We start from the raw sequence: 13,674 nt of genomic DNA, 5'->3' as shown, positions 1-13,674 counted from the left end.
GAGCTTAAGCGCCAAAAATTTCAATGGCGTATAAGCCCTTTTTGTGTACGTTAGTATTCACACCACGGCCCAGTACTTACCTATAGCCGCACTTATCTCTCGAGTCTCGATACGTGGTTATTCTGTGAGGTAACATGGTGCCGATGGAAGGCCGGGGGCCCATTCCTCAAAACTGAAAATTACAAGTTAACAGCGGAAGTATCTTTCCAACTTGTAATATTAGACATTGACTGCCACTTGTAAATTGTAACTTGTAGCTTCAAGAAATGGGCCTCGCGGGGACTGTTGACTTGAATATAGGTAAATCATACGTAAATGCATTCTTATAATAGTTATAATGTTATATTATTGCTGTTTATCAAAAATACGACTGACGGGAGTAGAGTATTGAGGCAAGAAGAAAAAGGTCGAGGAAAACTCAACGTCGTGCCGTATTAAGACGCTACGGAAGCGAAAATGCTAAAATGGAAAGGAGTCCCCCTTTAAATTTGGAAGTTTCAGTTAAATATACTAGTGTTATTAACTAGATTTTACGAAAAAAAAAATGTCCATTAAGAACAACTCAGTTAAAAGATATTGCGAAAAAATCTTTAAAATCGAGGTTCCGCTCTCGATTGTTTCCTCCTTCAAAACTTATTTAAACGGAACGAAATTTGAGAATCAGAATAACAATGAAATAGTCTGTGTCGGACCGTTTAGATTTTTTGGATAATTGTTACCGATATTGAGTATCACACCTTTTTTTGAGCCATATTGAAAAAAGTTTTTAGAAATTTTTGATTGGCTCTAGCGTCTTTTAAAATAAAAATAGCAAACAAATCAAAACTGTCCGACACAGATAAAAATAATAATAATTTGTGTTGAAAAAATCATTGCTCTATCTTCAAAAACCAGGGAGGAAATAGTCGAGAGCGTTTGTATGGAGAATTGACCTGTATCATATCGTCATAAGGCTGTCAAGGAAATGGCAAATGAAGTAATATATCGTCACTACTTTAAAAAAAACTTGTATCTTCGTCTGTCAATGAAAAAAAAATTGTAGTAAGTATGTATGGAATGCATATAGACTTACTGCGTTTTAACTTTGAGGAACAGCGTGAGATACGAGATTTTTTAAAAGTAGTGACGATATGACACAGAATACCTATATAATATTTAGATAAAGATAGATTTTTAATTTCTGATTAGCAGAAACGTCTGCAATCGATGACACTAGGCTTAGAATAAATTTAAAAGTGGAAAATGTCTGCTTAAGGTGAGATTTGAACTCACGGCCCCTGGATACCCAAGGCAGACATTTTCCACTTTTAAATTTATTATAAGCCTAAGGTAATGATAGCGCTAGTACAGTCAACCAATTTGAATCCTAGGCCACTGTAGAACCTTTGCACAGTAAACGTCAATGTGACTTCTTATGGCAAATAGAACATGGTTTAAATAAGACAGGGTTCTAGAGTGGCCTAGGATTCAAATTGGTTGACCGTACCTAATAATCAGTAGCGCCATCATTGCTTTATCTTACCACCACCACCACTACCATGATTCTCACTCAGTGGGGGGTTAAGATGAGATGCAATACCTACCGTCAGGGAGCGTACTTTTCATGCCGATGACATTAATCTGACGTCACGCTTCGTATAGGGTGATCCCAAATAGTTTTATTGTAAATTATTAATCATTAGTCGTCAATCATTTTAATCGTGTACAAATTACTTCAAATACAGTAGTCCATTTACATGTGGCATAAATAATACCTACTTGAAATGTGAAACGAGAATAAAATTATTTGATTTGTTTTTATAAATAAATTTAATTAAATAGTATTTATTAACAACACATTACAATAAATACGTAGAAAAGAGAATTTATCTCTAACGTAAAGCACACCATCCTTCTTGCATTCATTACCATGCAAGAAATTCATTACTTAAAATGATTGATGACTAATCTAAATATATAAAAGAAGAAGCTGACTGACTGACTGACTGACTGACTTTTCAGATTTTTTCAGATTTCAGATCTTTATTGGTAAAAAGTTATACATTTTTACAAGTCATATTAAAACAGCAACATGCATTTAAGACTAAACTTAAATTATGCGATTAGTATAATATATTATTACAATTGCGCGATAATCATAAATTCAGTTAGGTAAGTATACATTTCAAATTAATAATTGTTCAAAATTACGTTAAATTAATTTTTCATTATTTGTGTCGAAAATATACAATTTACATCTTATTATTTAAGTTATCATTTAGGTTATCAAATTCATTAATATCATAACAAGCCATTTTTAACCGACTTCAAAAAAGGAGGAGGTTCTCAATTCGACTGAATGTTTTTTTTTTTTATTATTTTTTTGTATGTATGTTACTCGATATCTCCGAGAATTGTGGACCGATTTTCAAAATTTTTTTTTTGATCGTACGGGTATAACCCCGAGATGGTCCCATTGGCACCAAGTCGGGGTCTGATGATGGGATCCTGGAGAAATCGAGGGAACTCTTCAAATGTTATAGGCACATGTAATGTTCTTAGTGTAGTTTTCAAAGGTACACCAGTATTTACGCCTGATGGTAATAATTTTATGTGGCTGAGCTGATGATGGAAGGTCAACTCCTCAATGGTTAGGAGTTAAAGGATAATTCTTTCACTAGTGTGCATATATTCGGACTGATACATATAATATCAATAGGAACCACTAAAAATCAACAAATAAATAACTTTTTAACAAAAAATAAAACCGCCTTCAAAAATAAGCGCGTTACAAAACACGGAGAAACTAAAAAGTAAAAAATAATAAACCTTTGAATTCAGATTTCTTATCGTATTGCAATAATCTAAACATCCAAATTATAAACAAATCAATTATTTTTGGAGTCGGTACCAGCCTGTGTGGTTGGGTGGGGCAAACAGGCAAAAAGCAAGGCGACGAACAGGTCTGGTACCGACTACAGAAATAATTGATTTGTTTATAATTTGGATGTTTAGATTATTGCAATACGATAAGAAATCTGAATTCAAAGGTTTATTATTTTTTACTTTTTAGTTTCTCCGTGTTTTGTAACGCGCTTATTTTTGAAGGCGGTTTTATTTTTTATAAGTAAGGCTTTTAATTTATTTTTAAAAATTGTATCACTGTCTTCATTTCTCATCTCGAGTGGAATTTTATTATATAGTTTTGGCCCGAAGACGCTGAGAGACGCTCGGGCCTTAGCCAATCGTCGGCGCGGGGGCACAAGTAGGTTTTGCGCGCGATACCTATCGCTTCTTATGCCGAACGTTGAGTAATTATGTTTATTTCCTCTAACGTATAGGCACGCGGTAAGTATATATACACTGGGCAGAGTTAAGATTTTGTGATGTATAAACAATTCCCTAGCCGGGTGATCAGCTGTTTTTCCTGCAATGATACGCAATGCTCGCTTTTGTAGTTTGAATGGCCTTTCTCGATCGGCAGATGTGGCCCATAGATCCACTCCTTGTATAAGGATGGAATTAAAATAGCCAAAATATGCTTTTTTGAGATTATCAGTAGATAACATAGGGGCGAGCCTAGACAATGCAAAGCACGCCGATGCCAGTTTATTACATATTTGGTCGATATGGGGGCTCCATGTTAGTCCAGAGTCTATGATAAAACCGAGGTACTTGGTCTCCCGTACCTGTGGAACCGGTACATCATTTATTGAGATATCAAGTTCAATGTTATCATTATTTTTTAGTTTGAAGTGGATAATGTTAGTTTTGTCGACGTTGAGTAACATTCCGTTAGCCGAGAACCATCTACATATTTTTAACATTACTATAGATAAAGTGGATTTCAGTTGATCAATGTTGTCAGCGTTAACAATAATGCACGTGTCATCTGCGAACATTACGTACTCTGGATCGTCGCAGGCAGATGTTATGTCATTCATTATCACTAAAAACAGGTTATTACCCATAGACGAGCCCTGAGGAACAGAGCAGCCGCCTATCGGTTCCATTACTGACCTTGAATTTTTGACGCTAGTACATTGGCTACGGTTATTTAAAAATGAGGCGATCGTGTCATAGAAACTGCCTGTGAAGCCGTAGCGTGACAATTTGTCTAGCAGAAGCGCGTGATCAATCATCTCGAAAGCGCGCGACAAGTCGCAGAACACGGCTGCGACCTGTCGCCCGTCCTCGAGATGCTGGAGAACGCGCGCCACCACGTCCCGTGCAGCGTCCACCGTCGAGCGCCCAGGCTGGTAGGCGTACTGCTGGCGGTTAAGAAGTTGGTTATCCGTCATATGTTTTATCATCCTATCGCATAGTAAGCCTTCAAAAAGTTTTGAAACGACTGGAATTAGCGATATAGGCCTATAACACTTAGGTGAGTGCATTTCACCTTTACCCTTATAAATGGGATGAATTTTTATTTGTTTTAAGGCATCAGGATAGATTCCCACACTGACACATCTATTGAATAGTAGTAAAAGTAATGAGACTACGCTTGGCGGCAAACTGTCTATTACACGAGTCGTCATGTCGTATATGTCCTTTGTCTCCTTTCGCTTAATCCTTTTACATATTTGTAACATTTCTGAGAGTGTGAAGGGTATAAAGTCATAAACAGGAGGTGTTATGTTTAAAATATTTAAATGTTGGTCTAGATATTCTATCGCCGAGCGAGTACATGGGGTAACATTGTTTACGTTTGCTTCGAGATAAAACTGGTTTGGACTGACTGACATATCAACGCACAGCCGAAACCGCTGGTCCTAGAGATTTCAAATTTGGCACGTAGGTTCCTTATGTAGTGTAGAGGAGCACTAAGAAAGGATTTTCCAAAATTCGCCTCCTAAGGGGGTCAAATGGGGGTTCAAAGTTTGTATGGGGAAACAAGATTAGTTTGACTATTTTATTCGAAACTTCACAGGAAGATTCCTTAAGACATATGACTGAATACGTGTTTCAGGTTTTTTGAAAATTTAACCCCTAAAAGGGTGAAAAGGGGGTGATAAAGTCAAAAAAATCAATATGGGTATCGTTTTTATGGTTTATCGGGTCGCTGATCACGATAAATACAACATTTTTAAAATCTAACGAGGCGGAAGTGAAATACCTTCTCCCCTGTTGTGGTGCAATGGGGTTTAAATATCAAAAATATATATAAAAGAAGATATTGACTGACTGACTGACATATCAACGCACAGCCGAAACCGCTGGTCCTAGAGATGTCAAATTTGGCACGTAGGTTCCTTATATAGTGTAGAGGAGCACTAGGAAAGGATTTTTCAAAATTCGCCTCCTAAGGGACTCAAATGGGGGTTCAAAGTTTGTATGGGGAAACAAGATTAGTTTGACTATTTTATTCGAAACTTCACAGGAGGATTCCTAAAGACATATGACTAAATACATGTTTCAGGTTTTTTGAAAATTTGACCCCTAAAGGGGTGCAAAGGGGGTAAAGTCAAAAACACAATATGGGTATCGTTTTTATGGTTTATCGGGTCGCTGATTATAGTCATAGGGCTTACGGCGAAATTATGGTCAAAAGCTGCACTTTATGCAGAAAGCAAGCCACTTTGCACAGTGATACTAGGGACCAATACAAACGTTTTCATCCGAGGAAACACGATTTTCATCCACTAGAATTCAAGATGGCGGACATTTTCCAAAATGGCGGCCGCATATTTTTAAAAATTTATAGAATCGTAACGGCTGCACCGATTTTGATGGTTGGGGTGTCTATCGCATCGTATTGAAGAGTTCATTAATATAAAAAAATAAAGTCATAAAAAAGGTAAGATGACGGCCGAATAATAAGAAAAATATGAAAATTTCAAACTTTTTTTTTCATTCTCGTGCAATTTACCAATAAATTTTCTATGATATGGTCACATTTTTATGTATTTAAATTAAACCTGATAATATTATCTATATAATAAAATAAAAATCATGAAAATCTGTTGAGTAGTTTTTGAACTATACTCATTTGAAATGGAGCGCGCGGATTTGAAAGACGTTTTCGCACGTGATGTAAACAATTTTGGAATCATAACGGCTGCACCGATTTTAATGGTTGGGGTAGCTATCAGTTTGTATTAAAACATTTATTTATATAAAAATTAAAATCATTTAAAAAAATAAAGATGGCGGCCGAATAATAAAAAAAATATGAAATTTTAAATTTTTCTTTTATTCTCACAAAATTTACAAATAGTTTTTCCACCATATGGTCACATTTTTATTTATTTAAATAAAATCCGATATTAACGTCTACAAAATGAAACAAGAAACATTAAAATCCGTTCAGTAGTTTTTGAACTATACGCATTGAAAATAAAGCGCGCGGGTTTGAAAGACGTCTTTGCACTTGATATGTGATGCATCGTATCGTTTGGTACCGCTATACACGCAAGACTGATTATTTATTTTGGTCTCAACTTACTATATTACTATTCAGAATCAATGGTTTTAGTATCTATATATATTATTAGTTTTTTATTCCGAGTTTAGGTATATTTAGACAACCCCCGTAAACTTGACCATCACATAATTTTTATTTTAATACGTAAAAGAACTTAAATGCACATAACATAACATTTGTATTAATAGCAATTGTCCTTTCCGAGGACTCCAGAGATAATTTTCGACAACTTCTGTAGGGGGCTACGGAAACATATATTAATACAAAACATATTTTTTACTTCTCGTCTAGGTTATACTGAAAGATAAAAGAGATACAAAATAATATCAAACAAGGAAATAATGATAACATAATAATTTATAGTAATAGCATAGTGGATACCTCCCTCCCAACTGAGGGGGGACTGAAATCTTCTCGAGGCTGAGGCGTAGGGTTAGAGCCGGCGTAGCTTTATTTGACATTCATATGCGCATTGTAATATGCCTACTTGAAAAATAAATATTTCATTTTCATTTTTTCATTTTTTTTATAATATCATTTTTGCAAAATACTTTTTATTTTGGCAGATCCCTTTGCAAATAAAACATTATTAATACATTGCATTATTTGCATTGCGCCGCGCAGGGTAGACCCGCAACACGTACAGCGTATTGTTTCGCAGCCTTTTTCACAACCGCAATTGTCCAAGTATACATATTCATACCATATCTCCCTGTTTTCAGACCACTGCAGTACTCAACTATCGTTGTACGTCTTCCAACCCCAGGATGATGGAAGTAATATCCAGAATATGGGGCGTTGTTATACGACACGGAGTGCTGCCGATGTTGGTTAGGTACTAATTTATTTTCGGTGGTAAACAGTTTCATGCTCACCAAGTTGAACTGGAGTGAACTTTTCAAGCATGGCGATTATTCCTCCCGGAAGACTTTGTAGTTACTGCGATGTTTCTATCAAAGCTGGTATAACTTCAGTGTGTGTGCAAACAATGTTTTAGAACATGATTTTTTCCTTTTGTATTGAAAAAAGAAGTGGTATCAGACGTAAAAGCGTAAAAACCACGAATAGCAGTAGTACCTTATACTCCGGTAGGTTATACTCATTTGAAGTCTTAAGAAAATATACTAGATAAGAATTGGAAATTTCCCAATATAATTAGCTCCACAGATCACATTCTTAAATGCCAAATTGGGACCGTTCTTAACACATATTTTAGTGAGCAAGCATGGACTCAGGCCTGTTTACCGGTATGGTTTGGCGGCTGAGGCACTCGTAAAGTGTCATTTTGCCGTCATTCCTGCCTCCATTTACATCACGTCCGATCTCGCACGTAACGCCCTGAAAGCCTCCACGGCTACAAACTGCGAGATAAACTCAACGAAGGGCATTGGACACTCTAGCATCCGTTACCACCCTGAACTCACTCGAGGTCTCACATGAGGCAAAGACCTTTCGAGGCTCTAAGCTAGGTCCAAACCCGAATCTGGCCTGACTTTACGTCTATCCTTCACCCGAAGACTCCAGTGGTTTTTATTTAAATACCAAGACATCTGTATCGGAAGATGTGAGGATACGCGTGAGTCCCTGTTCCGCCATATCTTTTGCGCGAGGTACAATGAGGCTATCAGCTTCTTCCGGTTACGTTCCTATGGTTTACCCTGAAATAGCAGAGCAAATGTTCTCTGAGGAAGTAAATTGTTTAGAAAAAAAAATCACCACATTTATAACATCAACAGGCTAAGTTTCTCGAAAAAGTCTTGTTGGTTGTCATGCTGAACAGTGTATTCCTGGAGGAATAATGGCCAAGCTTGAAAACTTGATCCGCAGACTCAACATTTATAGGTTAACTTGGTGCGCAAGGAACTGTTTCCAACCAAAATTAATAACCAGCATCCCACCAACATCGCCAGCACTACAAAAACATACGCTCCTTGTCACAGAAAACAAGTTATTTTATACATAGATATTTCTGAAGCCCCCTACAGAAGTTGTCGAAAATTATCTCTGGAGTCCTCGGAAAGGACAATTGCTATTAATACAAATGTTATGTTATGTGCATTTAAGTTCTTTTACGTATTAAAATACAAATTATGTGATGGTCAAGTTTACAGGGGTTATCTAAATATACCTAAACTCGGAATAAAAAACTAATAATGTATATGAATACTAAAAACATTGATTCTGAATAGTAATATAGTAAGTTGTGACTAAAATAAATAATCAGTCTTGCGTCTATAGCGGTACCAAACGATACGATGCATCACATATCAAGTGCAAAGACGTCTTTCAAACCCGCGCGCTTCATTTTCAATGCGTATACATAGTTCAAAAACTACTGAACGGATTTTAATGTTTTTTGTTTTATTTTGCAAGATGTTAATATCAGATTTTATTAAAAAAAATAAAAATGTGACTATATGGTAGAAAAACTATTTGTAAATTTAGTGAGAATAAAAAAAAATGAAAATTTCATTTTTTTTTTTTATTATTCGGCCGCCATCTTTATTTTTTAAATGATTTTAATATTTATATAAATAAATGTTTTAATACAAACTGATAGTTACCCCACCCATTAAAATCGGTGCAGCCGTTATGATTCCAAAATTGTTTACATCACGTGCGAAAACGTCTTTCAAATCCGCGCGCTCCATTTCAAATCAGTATAGTTCAAAAACTACTCAACGGATTTTCATGATTTTTATTTTATTATGTAGATAATATTATCAGGTTTAATTTAAATACATAAAAATGTGGCCATATCATAGAAAATTTATTGGTAAATTGCACGAGAATGAAAAAAATAGTTTGAAATTTTCATATTTTTCTTATTATTCGGCCGCCATCTTAATTTTTTTTATGATTTTATTTTTTTGTATTAATGAACTCTTCAATACGATGCGATAGACATCCCAACCATTAAAATCGGTGCAGCCGTTACGATTCTACAAATTTTTAAAAATATGCGGCCGCCATTTTGGAAAATGTCCGCCATCTTGAATTCTAGTGAATGAAAATCGTGTTTCCTCGGATGAAATCATTTGTATTGGTCCCTAGTATCACTGTGCAAAGTGGCTTGCTTTCTGCATAAAATGCAGTTTTTTTCCGTAAGCCCTATGACTATTACGCTAAATACAACGATTTTAAAATCTAATGAGGTGGAAAAGAAATTTTCTCCCCTGTCGTAGTGCAATAGGGTGAAAATATCCAAAATAGCCATAAGAGGAGCACTAAGAAAGGATTTTCACCTCCTAACATGATAATTTGACAGGGGCAAGGACAGGGACAGGGACAGGGACAGGGACAGGGGCAGGGGCGGGGGCGGGGGCGGGGACGGGGACGGGGACGGGGACGGGGACGGGGACGGGGACGGGGACAGGGACAGGGACAGGGACAGGGACAGGGACAGGGACAGGGACGGGACGGGACGGGACGGGACGGGACGGGACGGGACGGGATAGGGTTAGGGTTAGGGATAGGGATAGGGATAGGGATAGGGATAGGGATAGGGATAGGGATAGGGATAGGGATAGGGATAGGGATAGGGATAGGGATAGGGATAGGGATCGGGATCGGGATAGGGATAGGGATAGGGATAGGGATCGGGATCGGGATAGGGAATATAGTCGGAATAATCGGTCGGCAATCGATATCTAGGCAGTGTAAAATGCAGGTGGCTCAGTGGGAAGGGATTAGTAAGTAGGCATCGGCGAGTATCCTGCATCCGTGATAACTATTATATTCAATGTGCTGTAAGAAGATCGTTGTTTGCTTGCCTTTTATAAGTTTACGTTTGCAATAAGTATAAGCAAAATGGAAAAAATTGTAAGCGATAATGCAAGGAAGTACTTTTTATCCTACCGACCATAGCGTCGAGAAGTATCTCGAGAAGTAGCCAGTAGGCTATGTGGGTTGTATGAAGTTTCCCCAGTATAAATATTTATATAGGTAAAATACATACATATTCGTACCTACTACCTACGCTGTGGTCGCTGTGTAACAATTCTACAATCATTGCAAGAATTACCTTTAAAACAATAGTAATATGTGTAAGGTACAGTCAGCCAAAAAGCCGATATTGCGATTAGTAAATCTGTAATAAACACCTTGAGTTCTGACCACTGTGGACTAAAAGCCTCTTTTGGCGGGAAGATAGAGGATATTCCACAAGACACTGTGTGCAGACTGATTTCCGAAAGGCGCTTACAGTCATTCAATCGTAATATTAGGAACAACTTACCTTTTCTTTCATGTAACCGAGAGAACCCTGACTGTCTGAGTTCTGAGTTGTTTAACTGTATAAAAAAGGAATTTGATGCCTGCTTCATCCCCAAGAAGATGCAGGGCAAGGTCAAGGTTAAATTTAGCGACTGGGCTACGCCGGATATTCACGATAAGAGACGCCGGCTCTATGATTTGTATGATCTGCGAACAACTGATAAAAGGCCGGAATTTATAGAGTACGTAAAGAATTTCTCGAAATCTTTTAAAAGGATGTGTGTCGCCGCTAAAGCTGATTATTTATCCAAAAAGATCTTAAATTCCAGCGATAAAGTTAAAACTACATGGCAAGTGATCAGCAGTGAAACAGGAAAGCGTAAAATAAAAGAACGGCACTACAACCTACGAGTTGCTGATACTTTAGTAAGTTCCGACCGTGAAGTGGCAGATCACTTCGAGCGATTTTTCTCGAATATACCGGCAGAGACAACAAAGTCTCTTAACTCATCGCCAATTGTCGCTGAAGAAATGCTGCAAGCTAATGTAGAAGAATGTTCAGAAATATTCACATTTTCTTATGTTACTCCGACCATAGTTATTAAAACGTTCAGATCTTTAAATTTAAAGAAAACTGAAGATCTATGGGGCTTGTCAGTTGAAGTATTACACTCAATAGTAGAATCAATCGCACCCTATTTAGCTGAGATTTTCAACAGATGTATTGAAACTGGCATTTTTCCTGATATTATGAAACACAGCAAAATTATCCCGCTGTTTAAATCAGGAACGAAATCAGACCCGACCAACTTTAGACCTATTTCAATATTACCAGCGCTAAGTAAGGTCTTTGAGAAGCTTATTCTTAATCAACTGTTGTCTCACTTTAACAGAAATAAATTGCTTGACAATAATCAATTTGGTTTTACCAGAGGTCGTTCAACTACTGATGCCGGTGTGGTACTTCTAAAACACATCTTTGACGCCTGGGAAAGAGCTCAAGATGCTGTTGGAATTTTCTGTGATCTATCAAAGGCCTTTGATTGCGTTGATCACGAGAATTTAAAGAGAAAATTGAGCCACTATGGGGTTAAAGCTGCTGCCCTTGACCTTGTTTCATCGTACCTTTCCGACAGAACTCAGCGAGTTGTTATCAATGGGACTCAATCAGCAGGTTCACCGGTAGCACTTGGAGTGCCTCAAGGTTCAATTCTCGGTCCCTTCCTGTTCTTAGTATACATTAATGATCTACCGAAACTAGTGCAAGATAAACATGATATAGTGTTATTTGCTGACGACACTTCTCTTATATTCAAAGTTGACAGAAAGGAAAGCAGCTTCGATAACATCAACGATGCACTGTCTAGCATAACAGACTGGTTTACGGCAAATAACTTACTTCTAAACGCCAAGAAAACCAAGTGCATCAGATTTGCGCTTCCGAACGTTAAGCAGGTAAATAACAGTAAGATCCAAATGAAAGGTGAAACGCTGGAATTTGAAGATCGAACGGTTTTCCTTGGAGTCACTTTGGATTCAAAACTGCAATGGCATGCACATATAGCCACTTTAGCTGGCAAACTTAGTTCTGCAGCTTACGCAGTAAGGCGAATCAGACAACTAACAAACGTAGAGACGGCCAGGCTGGTATACTTTAGCTACTTCCACAGTGTTATGTCATATGGGATCCTGTTATGGGGAAAAGCTGCAGACATTCAGGCTATTTTTGTGCTGCAAAAACGAGCAGTCCGTTCAATCTACGGATTGGGCGGTCGAGCATCTTTAAGAGAAAAATTCAAAGAGGTGAACATTCTTACCGTTGCCTCTCAATACATATACGAAAATATTATGTATGTTCGGAAAAATATCCACGAATTCAAGCTTAACAGTGACATCCATAACTATAACACAAGGAACAAACATAAACTTGCTGTGACCGCCCACCGTCTCCGTAAGGTTGGTACGTCTTTCGTCGGGAACTGTACACGTTTTTATAACAAAGTACCAACCGATATAGTGGATTTGCCATTTGACAAATTTAAGGCACGCATTAAGCGTTTGTTGTTATGTAAGGCGTACTACACTGTGAAGGATTTTATAGATGATAGGGATGCCTTTAAGGTGGTTGCTTGTCAATAGATGAATGAAGTCGTATATATTTTTTCATTTTCTCTGCATTGTGTAATTAAGCATACTAGTGTTCAATTGACGTATGAGAACATATTCTCGTCTGATTATATTGTTTTTATTTAAGTTTAGTTGTGGACACTTGGAGACCTTATACATCTCCAAGATTATGTGTTTAATGTTTAATGTTTATCTTACTTTAATTTTATTGTATAAATCTATATTTCCTTCCTTTGTAACATACGAGCACAGAATATAGTGTCTTACAGCTATGTTTTATTATTTGAATATTTAATTTAGCCTGGCAGCTTGAACATGTCATGCACACTTAAAAGTCTTTGCTGCGGTGGCGTCGTTGATCGGGTCGCCACCTTCCCGAATAAAGGTTGAGGGAGGCGATGGCTGAGATACGCGTCATACTCGTGAACGGGTGCCGTCTGTGAAGACCGGTCTGTTTAAGCTTACTGGGGCTGTTATAACTTAGTAACTTTAATTCTAATTTTTATTAAATTAGGACACTTTGTTCGGTTGTCGTTTGTTTCCTTTCTTTTAGTGAATATTTAAAATATATGATTTTGACTCATGGAGACCATATACATCTCTAAGGAGAATTAGATTAAGTAGATATACATTTTATTTTTAGTTGTGACAGTTAGAGTCATTTGCACCTCTAAAGTAATTTTAGACTTTTTTTTTTGTATTTGTACTTTTTATATTAAAATTTAGTGTAGTTCTTGGTTGTAATTCGACATTTAGAGACCTTCTACATCTCTAATTAATTGTATAGAGTTAACTTTAGTTAGAACTTAGAATTAGTATATAATAGTATCAATTGTAATTTCAACTCAATTTTAAATATTTTTTTAAATACCTATACATGTGACGTGTAAAAGTGCCCCTGTGGCCTATTTGCTGAATAAATTATTTTG

The 13,674-nt window shown here is 36.9% G+C and overlaps 1 protein-coding gene across 1 annotated transcript in view; it reads left to right on the top strand.

Moving 5' to 3' along the window:
- The window catches only part of LOC125226809 (nephrin), a 790,592-nt gene that overhangs the window by 597,500 nt on the left and 179,418 nt on the right, over window positions 1-13,674 (top strand). The window lies entirely within an intron of this gene.

The sequence above is a fragment of the Leguminivora glycinivorella genome, chromosome 6 (genome assembly GCF_023078275.1).
Source record: "Leguminivora glycinivorella isolate SPB_JAAS2020 chromosome 6, LegGlyc_1.1, whole genome shotgun sequence".
Lineage (NCBI taxonomy): Eukaryota > Metazoa > Arthropoda > Insecta > Lepidoptera > Tortricidae > Leguminivora > Leguminivora glycinivorella.
This window is presented reverse-complemented; position numbering and strand designations above follow the sequence as displayed.